Raw genomic sequence first — 18162 nt, forward strand, 5'->3', positions numbered from 1 at the left:
GCGGGAGGCGTGAAGCACAGAGGGTGTTCTGCATCTCATGCCTGGGTGGGGAGAACTGCGAGAGCACACCGTGACACTCATTTGTGGCAGGCTAGATAATGGTCCCCAAGGACACCCAGGCCCTAGTCACTAGAGCCCGTGAATGTCACCTTACACGGTTGAGAGACTTTGCAGACGGGATTACCCAAGGATCTGGAGGGGGGACGATTTTGCTGATTTATCCAAGTACGCCCCGAATGCCACCACCGGTGTCTTTATCAGAAGGAGGCAGAGGGACATTTGGGACAGAAGAGGAAGAAGGAGGTGTAATGACAGAAGCAGGGAGAGAAAAGGTGATGTGACACGAGCCAGGAGCCCAGGAATGAGTACAGCCTCCAGAAGCTAGAAGAACCAAGGAAATGACCGTCCCTTAGAGCCTCCCGAGGGGGTACGGCCCTGCTGATGCCTTGATTGGGCCCCACTGAGCCTCATTTCAGACTTCTAGCCTCTAGTATTGTGGCAAGAGAATAAACGTGTGCTGTTTTAAGCCTCCAAGCTTGTGGTTATTTGTCACAGCAGCAATGGGAAGCTAATACAGTTCGTTAAAACACTGGCCGCACGCATTCAGTTCCGGGCTTCCTCTCCACACAGGCTGTGCTCACTCCTACATCTCGCCTGAAAACCCCAGCAGCTGCGTTCTGGCCTACACTTTGCAGACACACACCTTGCGTCCAGCTCTGGGTCACCTCTGGTGCCTTTGCACGCAGCCATCTGCCCCCGCCAACAAGCAAGTTCTGAAAGGGCTGGTTTTCTGGATCCCGCGCAGACGTTGATGCGTTGATGTGTCTCCTCCGTTGCCTGTGGATCTCAAGTGCAAGGCCAGCTGATAAGAAGCAGCCCAGCCCCCTGCACCACCAACAGGAAGGCAAACCTCAAAGTGGGTGGCTGAGGCCCTCTGGGTGACCTGGGAGTGTAGCTGTGGGCCACGGACATTTCTACATGGAATGGGAGGTGGGGCCAGCGGCCGATGAAAAAGGAAGAGGCCATTTTATTATGGGCCTAGCCCTAGACAGAATCCAGGTGGGAGAGGTTGTGTGGAGGCCTCCAGAAAGTCCGTAAGCTTCCAGATCTCTCACCTGCTCACCCCTCACTGGGCCTGAAAGGCCACCGTTTGTTCATTCGTGGATCAAGGACACACTGGGCACCTCCTAGGCTTTAGGTGTCATGCTCGGAATTAGAGATCCATAGAAAAATCCATTGAAGTCTACTGGAGGTCCACACTCTAGAAAGGAAGATACTTGTGTGAGCACAACACGAATGCACACACATGTGTGCACACACAAGCACACAGATAACAGGCTGAGTGCCTTAAGGGGTGAAAATATAAGTGACAATGGAGCACCAAGTAAGGGGAAGCTGATTTGACCACAGAGTGGAGGACGTTTAAGTCAGATATTAAAGGGTGGACAGTGCTTTTGGGGTGAAGGAGATGCCCGTTCATTAAGGGGATGAGCACAAGCCAAGGCACAGGGGTGAAAGGGCATGTTGTGTAAGGGAAGGCCCCATAGTGCCATGTGGCTCAGGGGTGAGGAGGCCCGAGAGCAAAGATGGGGCCACATGTTAAAAGTTCAAGTCCCAGAGGCACCTGGGTGGCTCAGTCAGTTGAGCATCTGCTTCAGCTCAGGTCATGATCTCACGACTCATGGATTCAAGCCCCGCATCGGGCTCTGTGCTGACAGCTCAGAGCCTGGAGCCTGCTTTGGATTCTGTGTCTCCCTCTCTCTCTGCCCCTCCCCCACTTGTGCTCTGTCCCACTCTGTCTCTCAAAAATAAATAAATGTTAAAAAAAATTTTTTAAAAAATTGCAAGTCCCAGCTTTGCTATTTCCCAGTGGTATAGCTTTGGGCAAGTTTCTTCATCTCCTGTGAGTCAGTCCCCTCATCTATTAAATAAACATTATGAGGGGCGCCTGGGTGGCTCAGTCGGTTGAGCATCTGACTTCATCTCGCGGTCCGTGAGTTCAAGCCCCGCATCGGGCTCTGTGCCGACAGCTCAGAGCCCGGAGCCTGCTTCGGATTCTGTGTCCCCCTCTCTCTCCGCCCCACCCCTGCTTGTGCTCTGTCTCTGTCTTTCAAAAATGAATAAACATAAAAAAAAAATTTTTAATACATAAAAAATAAATAAACAAACATTATGGTATCATCTCCCTCGCCTGCTGTCGTGAGGCTGACGTGAGCTCATTCGTGTAAAGAGCTGAGCACAGTGCCTGGTGAGTAGAAGGTAGTCGGTGGCTCACTAAACGTTGGCTGTTATTCTCGTGGTGGATCATGGATGCTGTCATGACAGAAATGACCGTGACTGATCTACAGCTGTATTTATAACCGATACTCTACTGAATTCCTTCCAAAGGACATCCTATTCAACCTTCATGATGACTCTGGAAGTATTGGTATTGGTTTTCCTATTTCCGTAGGTGAGAGAGTTCAGATGAAGATCAAGGGACTGGTCCAAGGTCACACAGATATTGCGTGGCACACTGGAAATGATGTCTCTGGTTCACATGTTACGTGCTCGCTCATCGTTGCTATGCTCCACGGAACTTTGTCCTACATGCAGGGGCCCACAAGCTTTCTATCCAGGAAAGCAGAGTGTCACAATTGGTTTAACAAACAAACAACAAATATATATATATATATATATATATATATATATATATATCCAGATAACAGTCTATAAACCAAAGAAACAAAGTGCTATTCATTTGTTTTAAATATGGAACCCTCCACAAATGTGTACGTCATCCCTGCACAGGGGCCATGCTAATCTTTTCTGTGGCGTTCCAGCTTTAGCATATGTGTTGCTGAAGCAAGCACAGAATGCTATTGATTTTTGAATGAAGATACCCAGTGCTGGCGAAGGTATGGTACAATAGGCAGCTTCGTAAATGGCTTGTGGATAAGTGAGTCAATATGACCCTTCGGCAAAACAATTTTGTGTTATTCCAAAAGCCTTTAAAAGTCCAGCTGTTTGGGGCACCCGCGTGGCTCAGTCAGCTGAGCGTCCGACTCTTGGTTTCGGCTCAGGTCGCGATCCCAGGACTGTGAGATTGAGTCCCACATGTGGGCAGAGCATGGAGTCTGCTTAAGTGCTTAAGATTCTTTCTCCTTCTCCCTCTACCCCTCTTTCGTTCACATGCTCTCTCTCTCTCTCTTGCTCTCTCTCTCAAATAAAAAACAAAGACCCAGATGTTTGAAAACAAACAATTAAACAAACAAAAAGCAGAAACAGACCCATAAATACAGGGAACAGGCTGATAGTTCCCAGAGGGGAAGGGGTGGGGGGATGGGCAAGATGGGTGAAGGGGAGTGGGTTCCAGTTCTGGAATGAGCAAGTCACGGGGCTAAAAGGTACAGCATAGGGAATAGTCACCGGAATTGTGATAGCGTTGTGCGCTGACAGATGGTGGCTACGCATGTGGTGAGCACAGCGTAACGTGTGGAGTTACGGAATCAGCGGGTCATACACCTGAAACTAATGTAATGCTGTGTGTCAGCCATGCCTCAATAAAATAAACACGTAATGAGTAAACGAATGAATAGCCCACAGGTTTAAACTTACAAGGCTGCTTTTGAGGCGTGACCAAATGCAAAATCCTACTGTCGAGACTTGAAAAGATGCAAAGTTTGCGAAAGCTGTAATGTATGACGTTGTTTATGATAATAGTAGTAAGAGGAAAAAGAATCAAACCAATAGTTAAGTAAAAACATGCATATCGCAGATGCATTTGGAATCATGTTTTTTTTAAGTTTATTTATCTATTGAGAGAGAGAAAGAGGGAGAGAACAAGTCGGGGAGGGGCAGAGAGAAGGAGAGACAGAATCCCAAGCAGGCTCTGAGCTGTCGGTGCAGAGCTCGATGTGGGGCTTGAACTCATTAACCGTGAGATCATGACCTGGGCTGAGATCAAGAGTCAGACGCTCCACTGACTGTGCCACCCAGGCGCCCCTAGGTCTGGAATCATCTTAAGTAAAAAATAATCTTGAGTGAAAACACTGGTTCAGGTAGTACCATCTGAACCATATAAACATATGAACAGGAAAAAAAAATTAGAAGGAAATACAGAAAAATATGAACAGCGGTAGTCTTTTTTGAGTAATTGGATATTTTTTTCTTCTCCTGTCTTCAATATTTTCCAAAGATTCCATACCATATGTATATATTACCTTAATAATTAGGAAGAATAGCTTTATTTCAAAATTGAGAAAAATTTCACAACGGATATTTCCTTCTTTGGGTGAAGAGAATGATCTCCAAAAAAAGTTTAACGAAATCTTAGGCAGATTCTTAGTATACGCAAGTAGGCTTGGGGGACCCAGAAGCCCCGTCCCTCAGCCCGGCCAGAGGCATCCCAAGACATAAAATAAAATTCAGCAGTGATCGCTCTTGCTCATGCTCTCTCCAGGACGACCCAGGCAGCCGTTTTTGTCTCTGGGGTCTGGCTGAGCTCACCAGTTCCTTGGGTGTGAGCGCACCCTGGGTGGATAGATACGGATGCAATTCAGAAACTATGGGCCCCAGGACAAGGATGAGAGCTGTATGGACTTCCCCAGCACACAGCCATCTCAAGAGGTGTCAGGGGACCCATCCTGCCAGCCCCACCCACCCCTTGACCCCTTGGACACAGATACTGAATGTGCTTCTAATGCTCGTAAATTTACTGGCTGCGGTTCACAGACAACAGGCATCAAATAGCAAAATCCCAGACCCCGCCCTGGACCGTGAGTGCTGACTACTTCTGGCCGCAGCTGGCTTTCCAGAACATTCCAAGATTCACATCAACGGGGCTTTTGAAAATCCTTAATTTCATCCAAATAGCTGTTTGTGTTCTTTTTCCCTCCATTCCCTGACCAGTTGAATCCTACCCCATCCCTCTCTGTATATATGAGAGAAAGATTTCTACTTACGGGGAGCTGCTTAAGTAAGTGATAAGATTGCCTGGTGCTTTTGTAATCACCCCGCTTCCCTCGCATAACAGTAACTGCTCTTAGAAAGAGAATTAGTCCAAATAACAGTTTTCCTGTGGCATTAGCGTTTCCACAGCAAGCCACGCATGAGGCGCGTTCAGCCTTGTGAATTTTCTATCAGTTCTGGGAGTTACACATTTTAACCCAAATAAATATATTTGGCTCAGTATCAAATGAAAAAAAAAAATCTTAAGCTTTTGCTTTCTTTCTTTTCTCTGCAAGAGCAAATAGACTTCACACAGAGAAAAAAAGGGCATCTGCTCAACGCAAAACTCCCAATGTCCTACACCTTAGGTGGATTTCATTTCAGGGACCTCAAATAATTAAGCCTAAATGAAGGTATTAACTGTGGGGGAAATAAAAAGTTCAAGGCCTTGGCGCATCTGACTGTTGCAGAGGCTGGCACATGACCCAAAGGGGCAGACCTAAGGCCCCCGGGTCCATCCATTTTGTTCTCACCCCATGGGCAGCCCTGAAGCCAGTCTGTCTTTTCCTGCTAAGGATTGCAGCGGTTCCATGGCACCAATGAGCTCAGGGCAAACCCATCCTGAGCACAAAAGAAACAAGTCGAGAATCACATCTTTTTCTTGGGAAGCTCCGTTAAATCAAACTATATGGGCACTGACCCCAAATTTACTTCCTTCATACCTTCCCTTACTCCTTTACTGCACCACCTACGAGATGAACGACCCCAAACCCCGGGTCCCGACCCCCCCTCCCACCGCCCCCCAGTCATGGCACTCTGCTGGAGAAGCCTTCAGGGACTTACACCATCAGTCTGGACTTCTTAGCTTGGTATGTGAGTCCTAGTTTGATGATAACCCTTAAAATTATAATAAAAGTAGCTGGCGCTTACTGAACCATCTCTCATGTGCCAGGCATTTGTGGAATATTATTTTCTGTAACATTATCCTCACTACAGCCCCAGGAAGAAGGTTTTACGATCTCCATTTTATGAAAGGAAAAACAAGCCCAATGTGGTAAATGGCCTGACCTCTGATAAGTGGTGGGGGCAGCCTTCTAACCCAGGCTGGTCTGACTCCAGAATCCTGGTTTTTTTCACCACCCCCCACCCCGCCTCCCCCAGCTATTCATTTTGGAGCGCATGGAGGGGCAGGTCAGACGAGGGAAGAGGCGGGGAGGAGGGGGGAGGAGGAACCAGGATCAGGGTACGGCTTTCTTCTCCATCGGCCCTGAGCAAGAACAATGCAAGCGAAATGTAGTATTTCATTTTATCATGCAATGAGCATAATTAGGAAACAATGAGGAATGACAACTAATAATGAACCTTGTTTCTTCCTAATTAAAATTTAACGATTGTGTTTCTGCCATTATTGCCCAGAGCAGCAGTTGTGGGCTGTGCGGTAACAGGGCCAACTCCAAAAGGAGGCAGCCTGACTTCACAGATGGCTCAGCACAGCCCTGCCCAGGCATGCCAACAAGGTACAGCTCCACAAGTGGCTGCTGCCTGCCCTCGTGGCCAAGCCACACTGGGCAAAACAAACCAGACGGGCAGAATACACAGTGGTCTATTAATACCTGTAATAAACAGCCGGTAAGTATTGTAATTCCGCGAATGCCTTGGGGAAAGGACCGGCTCGGGTGACGGACAAAGGACCCACTCAGGTGATGGGCCAGCTGCTTGCTGTGTGATCTCGGGCACATCCATCAGCCTCTCTGAGTCAGTTTCTTCATCTGCGAGTGAGCAGGACATGTCTCAAGTGGCACTGTTGTGAGCTGTAAATGATAGAAGAAAACCAGGCTGCCAGACTCTCCACGTGGTGACAGCCATCGTTTGTGGCTCCCCAAAGCCTTGAGATACTCTGCATGCTAATCGTTCTCTGTCCCGTGAAACCTGCCTTCCCATCAGAGATTCCCCCAAAACTACATTTCCCAGCTTTTGTTGCCATTAGGAGCAAACTTGAGGTTTGATTTTCCTGCTCAGGTGTCCCTGCAATGGGCTTTGGTTTGAGCAGAGCCATAGGGCTGAAGAGGCGGGGCCTGGGTGATGCTTTGCTGGTACAGAGTGTGGTGGCCTGGCTGGGGAGGACACAGCGAAGGTGCCCACTTCCTCATGGTGGTGGGGGCGGGAGCTCCTTTGGCGGGTGGTTCTGCCGGGGATGCTGGGAACTCCTCCAGAAAAGACCTGCCTGGAATCTGTTTCTCCCGTCCCCGATGATTCTGTGCACATTCTCTGCCCACAAGTGTATCACTTCCTCCTTAAACTGTCCCGAGAACAGTGTTGTCTGCAACTTAGAGCCCTCACCCAGAGGGGGGGACAGGTTGACACTATGGAAGCCTGTCGGTGGAAGTGGAGAAAGTGAGAACAAGATGTCTGAGAGGCCATTATGATTTTCCAAGTTGGAGGGATGAGGGCCCAGACCAGAGAAACCCAACAGGTATTTCTAAACAGTCTACTGCCTGCATGTTCTCTTGAGTCTTGTGTCTTCTCTCCAACCCACAGCCAGCAGCTGAGGCTATGGCTCATGGTCCCCACCATGATGACCACCATCGCCCCCAGTGAATCTGCCTGCCTCCGGGCTCACACCCTCCCCTGCAGCTAAGGTGGTCTCTCAACGTGGCAGTCGCCTCACCTCTTCTGCGAAAAAGTCTTCCATTCCTTCCTTCATCTTTAGCACAAAGTCAGAATTTCTTATCAAGGTTGACATGAACCTCCATGGTCTGCGGTCCCCCCCCCCCCCACTCTCCCCCCCACTGCTCCCTCCGCTATGGTGCGCTGACCCACACATACCTTCTCTCTGGTCTCACCTTTCCCCACCCCCGTGGGGAAAATGCTCAGTCAGGACCTCTGCCTTCCCACTCCCCACCTTCCTGTACCTGGTTAACTGCTATTTGCTTCCTTGAGAGGCCATGTCTGTCCCCCCAGGCGAGGGCAGCTCCAGCACTCAGACCCTCCCCTTTCATTGTCCCCAAAGCACTTCTTAAACATCTCTCCACTGAATATTCGTGTTCCCCTTTCATCCTGTACATTGTTCCCAGCACCCCGAGTCCGGACGGAGATGTGGATGTGTGTTAGCACAAGAGAAGAGAGTCACGCTTTAGACCTAAAATGGTTCACACGTGGATGGGCCTTCTCCGTGCTCACACTCTATCCATCTACCAAATGCAAGAAGGAACATGGCATCCCTAGCGTAGGGCAGGGCCACAAGGTGGAAGGAGCTTGGGTCCCTGAATGCCTCTGCTGAAGGCTGCCTGCCAAATAGCCACACTGAATTGATAGTACAGAAGCCAAGGAGAAACTTTTATTCTATCAAAACAATGAGAGCTTTGGTGGCAGCTTTATCTCAACTAACACAGCCCTGCTCGAGTACGGAGGGAGAACACGGGGTCTGTCCTATCCGCGACAGCAGCCACAGCACTTAAGACACAATAAGCGTTTCACTGAAGGGGCCCAATAAGCAGTGGCTGCAGGAATGACAGAGAAAGAAATTGACAGGCCACCAGAACAGAAGTTGGGGGGATGTAGGCGTGAGAGGGGGTCAAACCCATTCAAATACTAGGAGGGTTGAAGAACTTGAGAGAAGGGGGCGTCGATTAGTGGCACCCATCAAACATTCTGTCTGAGAGGACAGGCTCTGTTCGTACATGGAAATATGGGACCAGAGAGGAGATCATTTATATCGTTTTCCGTGCAGCCATCACCATCTCAAAATCTCATTTCTTTCTCCCAACGCGCGTCTTAACATCCCGGCGGAGCTCCGGCACAGTCCTCCAGAGAGAAGAAAACAGTGCACATGGTTTTCTCCCCATCATAAATACCTGAGTCACTTGATGGCTCAATTGAAAGCACTGAGGTGTAGGGACAATTTCCTCTTTCATTGCCTGTGTATACATATCCTTATGTGTATATTTATAGTATGCATATGGATGTGCAGAAGGAAGCTTGGCTCAGTAAAACTAACCTCATCTCAAATATACAATGTGGGCACATTTCCTGGAAGGGGGAAAAAAATCCTTCTCAGGGTTATAAAATTTTATAGCTGGAAGGGACCTAAGAAACTATCCAATTTAAACCCTTCATTTTACAGTTGGAGAAACCGAGGCCAGAACCTCTAAGAAACTTGCTCTAGAGCCAACAGCTTCTTCTAGCAGAATCAGACTAGTCTCCAGAAACCCCTCTGGTGTCCTTTGGTCTTTTTTAGTGTTTAGGAATTTATCCATAGGCTAAAGACGATGCAAGAAATGAGGCAACTGGCTAGGTAACGCATTAGATTTAAGCGATGCTTTGCAAGGGACCCCAGCACCTGGCCCTAACGGTCAGCAGGATCTCCAGCAGCCATGGCAGCCCCCATTCCTGACATCTGGGGCTCCTTTGTTCTAGGTCCTTTCCCTGAATCTATCCAAATCTAGCTTACCCCACTTGAATTCCGTATGTAAAATAACTACAGTTACTATTTCACGAGCATTGGACCGTGTTCTGAAAACCACGGAAAGCACTTTACCTAAGTTATCCCGCGTAGTCCTCACCAGGGCACCGTGGAGCAAGTATGTTTCGCTTTGTTTTACAGGGGAGAACGCCGAGCCTCAGAGATGCTAAGTGACTTCCACAAGATCACACAACCCAGTGAAAGAGCTGGGATCTGAGCTTAGATCTGTCGGGTTCCAGGGCCCCTATATCCACTTTGCACAGCGGCACTGCCTCTCCAACAGAAGAAACCGAGAATGAAGGATAGACGCAAGAATCACCCAGGGCATATAGGACTAGAAGACGCGCTCCTGGTGGGATGTCCTATCTGCTACTGCCAACAGAGTAGACATTGCCTGCCCTCGCCCTCGCCAGGTGATGAGGGGGCTCTAAAACCTGGCCTTCCTGTTGCCTACTCTCCCCTCCCCAAATCTGGTGGGACTCTATACCATTTACCAATCCACTCAGCCCAGGTCAAACCTGAAGCCCGTGAGTGTCTCTTGTGAAATGCACAGACGAAAATTTCCCTGTGGAGTTTACACTCGGCCATTCCCAGCCCTGGAAACCGTCTGTACATCTGTGTATCCACCAGGCATTCCATCATAACTTCCATGCCATCTAAACGGCTGGGCTCAGTTTAGTTTATATGTTGTAAATTATGTAAATATTTATCATATATATTTTTTATATATAGTGGAATACTTATATAATGGAACATAAATATACATATATAGGTATGTGAGTGTGTATATATATTCATTCCAAAGTTGTCCAGAAAAACATTTTTTCAAGGAGTTGGAATGGCTCAGTTGCTTAAGTATCCAAATCTTGATTTCGGGGGCATTGTTTTGACAGCATCGTTCTTGGGATCGAGCCCCGCGTCGGGCTCTGTGCTGACAGTGTAGAACCTGCTTGAAAGTCTCTCTCTCTCTCTCTCTCTCTCTCTCTGCCCCTCCCCAGCTCACACATGCTCTTTCTTTCTCAACATAAATAAATAAATAAACTTTCTTTCTCAAAATAAATAAATAAATAAAATTAAATAAAAAACAAATAAAAACTTTCTCAAAAGTATTTGGAGACTGAAGAAATGTTCTCATTCTACAATGATTTTTGGTTTTCTGCAGCACATAGTACTTGAGTCAAAGGGGACCTTTGTCTTCTCCAGCACCATAAGGCTTGTTGTCCCTAGGCTTTGTCTCTTTGGGCAGTCTCCCCTCTCCTGTGGGCTCCCTACACACCCAATTGCTTTGGGTAAGACCAACCTCCTCATTCAAACTTCTATACTTCTAACTGACCCAACTTTTCTGGCTTCCCGGATTTTTGTTAAGTGATCTTTGCATCTGCCAGGACCCGGATTTTGGCAGGCTTCCAGATAGCTTGCAGAGATCACTGGGTTGCAAAAATACTGTGTGGCCTGTAAACTGCTCACACAACTGGATTCATTTCTCGGTGTCCTCTCCACCACCCCTAGTCCGTCCCTTACTCACCTCTACTTCCTTCCTAGACCCACTGACACCCCCCATCAGCCTAAAGAATGATCCTTCTCTACCTGAGTATACAGTTTTCACACACACACACACACACACACACACACACACACACACACACAATGATTTCCATGGCAATTCTGACAGATGGACAGATGGAGAAGAACATAGGTGACTCATTTGCTGGAAGATGGCTGTCTAACTTCCAGCCTTCTTCCCATAATTTCCTTTTTTTTAGCGCCAGGAAAAAGAGACTAGAGGAGCACAGGATGCTTTTTGACCACAGTCAAGTTCTTGTGGATACCAGAGCTGTGCATTTCGCTGGTGAGAATGTGTGCTGGACCCCCAGAAGGCTGTCTGGAAGAATGAATGAAGGACCGTGAAGAAAGCGGCTGACACACAGGTGCTACACAATGATCAGCTTCTGCAATCACACCACACGTGCATGCAGGCGGGCTCTGGGCCTTGTCTGACTTGTGCAGAGGGGCACACAACACAACGCAACCACATGTGCTCTCTCCGTGCTCCACAACCCGTGCCTCCTCCACCATGGCGGCTTTCAGAAAGACAACCTCGCAAAGTAGCGCAATACAATTAAGCAGTTCTCCTGCTGAGGGATACAGGGCCAGCTACCTCTGGTTTTTAATGTGGACTGTGGTCCCCCAGCTACCGTGAGCCCAAAAGACCCATGAGGGCAGAGTGTATGGTCACATTCACCTTCCCGACCGCAGCACAGCCTACGAAGGTAGTCGCAAGAGAGTCTCGGGGAAGGTAGATATTGCTATGTTAAAAAAATTAAAAAACGGACACCCCCCTCACATTGTAAATGTCATATCATGTTGGCGCCTAATCAACACTTTGAAGCATTAGCATTGTTTTAATCATCCTCCTATTGGGGAACAAATGTTGCATGTATAATTACACTGCTGCATTGTACTGTACAAATAACCATGTAATGACATCGTTGGAATTTCTTGGTTCTTCATGGTAATGCCAAGTATAATTACCATGTAATCTGCCGAGAGCAAACAAGGTTGTAATTATTCCATAATCCAATCTAATTATGGGGCAACTGGATTGTTATTTGTGTTTGGGAGGAAAATATACATGCAAAGAGAAGAAAAAGAAATCAATTCTCCCTAACTGGTGGTATGATATATCGGGGGGGGCGGGGTGGTGTTGAGATGGCCCTCAGTAATGCTACCATCTGCTTAGGTGATGAAGTGCATGCTCATTGGTCACTCAGTATTTGGGGATCATCCTCTCTAATGCTGATTATGGAATGGCCAGATGAAGGAATGACTACAAGAGGAAGTCAGAAGAGGGAGCAGAGGAAGAGGAAGCCGATGTTGACAGAGCCTTTGAAGGTAAGCACCTGTCGGGGGGACTTAGGAAATGAAGACAGGCCAGCTCTCCTGAAACGTCTCACGCACCAGCCTCTCCTGCACCTCTGACACATACCTGGGACAGCGACAGAGACTTCTATGAATGTTCACATTGGATTCGGACCAATTAGTCAACCATGTCTTGTTGTCCCGGCTATGGGCCTTTTACGGTGCGTGCAACACTGGGTTTGGTCCTTGCAGAGAGGCCAGACAAAGAAGATGGAAAAGGATGGGAGCAGGCATGGCAAGAAGTGTTTTGTGTGTGGGTTGTGGGGGCCTACATTAATTTCCTAGGGCTGCCCATAATAAAGCACCATGAACTGGGTGGCTTGGAACAACAGACACTTATTGTCACACCATTCTGGAAGCTACAAGTCCAAAACCAAGTCGTCAGCAGAGCCACACTCCTCCAAAAGGCTCTAGCGAAGAGTCCTTCCTCGCCCCTTTCCATTTTCTGGTGCTTTGCTGGCAATCTTCGGCCTGTCTTGGCTTACAGATGCATAACCCAATCTCTGCCTGTCTAACTCTGTCCTTCTTCCTGTATCTCTGTCTCTTCACATGACATTCTTTTTATAAAGACATCAGCCATTGTATGGCCCAATATGACCATTTTAGCTAATTACATTTACCTCTTAGCTAATTACATTTACAATGACCGCATTTCCAAACAAGGCCACATTCTGAGGTCCTGGGAGTTGGGACTCGAACACGTACTCTGCTGAGGGGCACAATTCAACCCAGAACGGGAGCCTTTTATTCATACATTTAGTTGGCACACATTCGTCTCGTATCTACTGAGTGCATGGGGTGTGATGACTGCCCAGCTCCTCTTTTCTTAACTGAACATTTACTGTGTGTGTCACATGCATTATCTCACTGAAGTCTTTTACAATTTTATAAAGTCGGTACTATTGGTATCCTCATTTTGCACATAACTGAGGTTTAGATCAGTTGACGCAAGGCTGAGCTGGGATTCAAGTCCAGGGCCTATAGACTGAGTCCCATGCCTACCCTTGCCAAGCCCAACATGGTACTGGACACATAGAGACAGGAGCCAGGAGACCTGAAGGGAGCCCTCTGACTGAGACCAGGCCGCCCAGAAGGGCCCAGGAGGAAGCACTGCACTGTGGACAGGAGATTTCTGACGTTGAGTATTCAGGAGCGGAGTTGGACATTGGAAGGTGGGAAGTGTGGGTAAGTGTTAAGATGGAGGGAGAGGGCATAGGCCCGACTTCATCACAAGGGAGCTCGTGTTGGCCATCCAGGACAAGTTGTTGTGTCACTCCTAAGGGTGGTGGCCTTCGCCATTTTGCTGGGGTTTTTGTATAGAGGGGGCTCATCACTTCCTTGTCCTTCCACCGATGTGGTGCCCAAATGTGGCCCCCTCCTTGTGGCAGCCATGGGGGGAAAGGTCCACTCATCGCACTGCCTTCCCCTCCTCACTTCAAGGCCTGCCTGTGAGCCATATGGCCCTTCGGCCTCGGGAACTTGCTTCCATTCACAAGGTAGTGAAAGCTTTTGGAGGAAGTTACAGTTACACAGTCTTAAAACAGATTGTAAATTCTTTATTTGGGGACTAATCTTGTCAGGCTGGTCGACCCTGGTGTTGACTGCTTTTCTAACCTGACATCAGTTAATCCCCACTGCTCAGAAGTTAATCCCTTTGAGAACAAGATGAAAAGTGGTTTTGTGAGGCAATATTTAAAGGCCTACAAACAATAACACGCCTTTGCCTCTGCTTCTGCAATTTCTATTTCTGGAAAGGGTTCAAAAACCTGTTTGTGTGAACGAATGTGAGGAACTTTTTATGGCTGATCTTGCGAGATGATACTTTTGATGAATAATGGAGAAGTGTTTATACTTGAAGGCAGAAGGCACATGTCGCAAGTATGTGTGTTTATCAAATATGGCACAGGCGAAGGGCAGACTACCCCTACTGCAGACATTTCAAAGGCTGTGGAAATGCCAGAAGAGATTGTGTAATTGGGAAATGTCAGAGCGAGGGGTGGAAAGAGACCTTCCCAGGAGTCTTCTGGAGAAACTGATATATAATATCAGCTCTCACATCGTGGGCACTTGACTCACTGCAACTGTACTGTGAGGTTTGATAAGAAACATATCCCCCACCCTCTCCATACTCACAACAATCCATCATAGTGTCAGTGGCTCGATCTTACAAAAAAGGAAACTGAGGCTCAGAGAGGTTAAGCAACGCACTGAAAGTCACATAGGTACCAAGCAGTAGAGGTTGAGATGCAAATTCACATGCCCAAGAGGCTTCCGCCCCCCGTGGAAGCCACATACTTACAGAGCTGAGAAAAATACTCGTACATCTCGTGGCTAGAATGACGGTCTTGTTTTCGGTTGACCGATGTCCTGTGTTTATTTTATCTGTCAGAATTCACTCAGAACACTCCACTTCTAAGAAGGCTTCCTGGACTAGACAAAACAATAGACTCATAGGCTTAAAATATCAAGGCTTATACAAAGCTTAGAGACCATCTGGTTCACGGTTTGCAGCTATGTTTTGAGGAATCCTACAGGTTCTACTAAGTGTCCTTAGGAGCCACTGGAGGAGGTGGCTATGAATGTGTGAAGAGGGAGGTCCCCAGGGGTTGAGGATTCAGATCTGCACATAATGCTACAGGCTTTTATAGGTGCTTGTTACGTATTTACACTTTACCCTAAAATTTCATTTGCAAAAGGGCTCTATAGTAAGATAAAAATAATAATAATGAATACATGTTAAAGTGTGTTCAGTGGTCTCCTTTTATAGGTAGGAAACCAGAAACACCGAGAGGGCGCATCCCTTGCTCAAGGTCACAGGGCTAGGTAGTAGCAGAACTAAACCTGGAGCCCAGGTCTCTGAGCTCCTACCCAATATACTTGCTAATAATCCATTTGTGTTTTCTGACTCTCAGATTAAACAAGATCTTGACCCTTCCTGAATTAGCATATCATACGATATGAATAAATACGTAAATACATCATGGAGTTTTATGTACTTAACCAGCTCCTATGAACTCAGCTAAATCCTTTGAGAGCCGGGCCTGCATCATTTCTAGAGCTGATGACTCTCACTGTCCATGGGATCTCTAGCTGTACTGGAACAGGAGCCATCTCCTATGAGTCTCTGTATTCCCTACACCTAGCAGGATGCCAGGGACCTAGTGGATCCTTAATAAATGTTTCAAGACTGAATAAGCAACCCTGACAACCACTTTCCAAGTCTCTGTTTAAATAATTCCAGTGACGATAAACTTATTGCCTGTGACACAACCCATGCTTTCCTTGGGTAGCTCTAAGTGTTACGTTGAGCCAGAATTTACTCCCCCCTATATTCAACACCCGTTGGGCCTGGTCTACCCCTTTGGATCCAAGCTAAATTCCTTTCCACTGAAAAGCTTGGCATATATTTTAAAAGAGATGAGGAGGGGCGCCTGGGTGGCTCAGTCGCTTAAGCGTCCGACTTCAGCTCAGGGCATGATGTCGCAGTTTGTGAGTTCGGGCCCCGCGTCGGGCTCTGTGCTGAGAGCTCGGAGCCTGAAGCCTGCTTCAGATTCTGTGTCTCCCTCTCTCTCTGCCCCTCCCCTGCTCACGCTCTGTGTCTCTCTGTCTCTCAATAATAAGTAAATAAATGTTTAAAAAAATTATAAAAAAAAAAAGAGATGAGGAAACTTCCACGCTGTATTTTCACACACACACACACACACACACACACACACACACACAGGAGAAGTGTGTCCTTTGTATCTTTTTTTTCTTCTTCTCTACCATCTCAGTATAACCGTTAACGTAATGGTTAAGTATTCTGGCACCAGATTCTGACTGTCTGGATTCAAATCCCACTGGTATCACATACATGTGTGCACACACACACCATGCAGGTCTCCTGTTTCCTTCCCCCGGTGAATGCTGTGATTCATCCATCCCAAGATCCTGCCTTGTTTGAGCCACTCAGTTTTGTCTATCCTAATAGGTCCTAATGGAGACAATATTTTCCTCCTCTTAATAGCCCCTTTAGAAATCAGTGGCTGAAACAGAGTTTAAACACTCTTAAAAATATATGAGAATGCTATCAACTCATTTATGCCAATATATTTGAAAAATTAGAAGAAGCAGACATATTGCTAGAAAAGTAAAGGTTTCCAAACCTGATTCACACAGAATGTTTGAATAGTCTGATAATAAGTGTAGATATAGAGGCAGCGGTTATCTGCTTCACACAGTTTCCCGCACAGAAAACATTCAAGAGTTTTACTGCTATTTATCATGTAAATCCCAAGAAACACATCATTCCAATTGTTTACAAGTTCTCCCAGATAATTTCCCTATCCATTCTAGGTGGCCACTATAGTCTTGATATAAAAGGAGGAGAAGGATAGCGGGAGAAAGTAAAATTGACAAGATCATGTTATTCAAAATGCAGGTGCAAATAATTTTAAACTATTAACAAACCAAAAATCCAACGCCGTATAAGACAGATGATACATTATGATCAAATTGGATTATTGCTGAAATGCAAAGTTGGCTTCATATTTAAAAAGCTATGATATCATTCATTTTTTTGATAGACTAAAGGGGAAAAAACAGATTAATATCCCCTGATCAAGAAAAGCATTGAAAATAATGGGGCACCTGGGTGGCGCAGTCGGTTAAGCGTCCGACTTCAGCCAGGTCACGATCTCGCGGTCTGTGAGTTCGAGCCCCGCGTCAGGCTCTGGGCTGATTGCTCGGAGCCTGGAGCCTGCTTCCGATTCTGTGCCTCCCTCTCTCTCTGCCCCTCCCCCGTTCATGCTCTGTCTCTCTCTGTCCCAAAAAAAATAAACGTTGAAAAAAAAAATTAAAAAAAAAGAAAATATTAATTCCCATTATTGATAAAACTCTCAGTAAATTAAGAATAGAATTAAACATTGCGAGACCTGAAGGATATCTACAAAAGGAGAGCCCTACAGCAAACATCATCCTACATGGGGAAACACTAGAAATATCCCCTTTAAAATCAGAACAACACAAGGCTGCCCCCTTTTAATTCTAGTCAGTGCTGTTGCACGACAGAGAACCAGCATATTGTAAGACTTGAACGACATTAAGATGGTGAACAAAAGCATAAACTGTGTTTATTTGAAGACATGATTAACAACATAGAAAATCCAAGGAATCAGTGAAAAATCTGGAATTTACGAGTTTATCTAGCAAGGTTGTGGGATGTAAAGCCAATACCCAAAAATCAATTACATGTCTATGTACTAACAATGAACATTTAGAAAATAAACTTTTAGGGGCGCCTCGGTGGCTCAGTCAGTTAGGCATCCAACTCTTGATTTCGGCTCAGGTCAATATCTCACAGTTCCTGAGATTGAGCCCCATGCTTGGGATTCTTTGTGTCCTTTCTCTCTCTCTCTCTCCCTCTTCCCCACTCACGCATACACATACGCTCTCTTTCTCTCAAAATAAATAAATAAACTTTTAAGAATAATACTATTTGTAATAGCATACACTTAGAAATAAATATACAAAATATACTTCGAAATAAAATTTATAACAAGACCTCTAGGCTACAATCTAGAAAATATTGATCAGAAAAACCAAAGGAGAATATACTATATTCATGGGTTGGAAGCCTCAATACTGCTAATGTGTTAATTCTCCTTGAAATGATCTATGATTCACCAACCCAATCAGAATCCCACTAGGCCTTTTTGGAGGACTGGATAAGCCGATTCTAAAACTTACATAAAAATACAAACGATCTAGAATAGCCAAAGCAATTTTGAAAAAGAAGGCAAATGTTCCAGTTTGTTTGTTTGTTTGTTTGTTTTTAATGGGCAGAACATTTGACCAGACACTCCCGCGGAAGA

The 18162-nt window shown here is 46.4% G+C and overlaps 1 non-coding gene across 1 annotated transcript; it reads right to left on the minus strand.

Annotated features, from left to right (window-relative positions):
- Nucleotides 1–2745: 2745 nt before the first annotated feature.
- Nucleotides 2746–2852, minus strand: LOC121031136 (U6 spliceosomal RNA). The gene has a single exon (XR_005790570.1). It is a non-coding gene; the product is annotated as a U6 spliceosomal RNA (small nuclear RNA).
- Between the last annotated feature and the right edge of the window lie 15310 nt (nt 2853–18162).

This window comes from Herpailurus yagouaroundi, unplaced genomic scaffold (assembly GCF_014898765.1).
Source record: "Herpailurus yagouaroundi ecotype Mexico unplaced genomic scaffold, PumYag 140, whole genome shotgun sequence".
In the NCBI taxonomy this organism is placed as follows: Eukaryota; Metazoa; Chordata; class Mammalia; order Carnivora; family Felidae; genus Herpailurus; species Herpailurus yagouaroundi.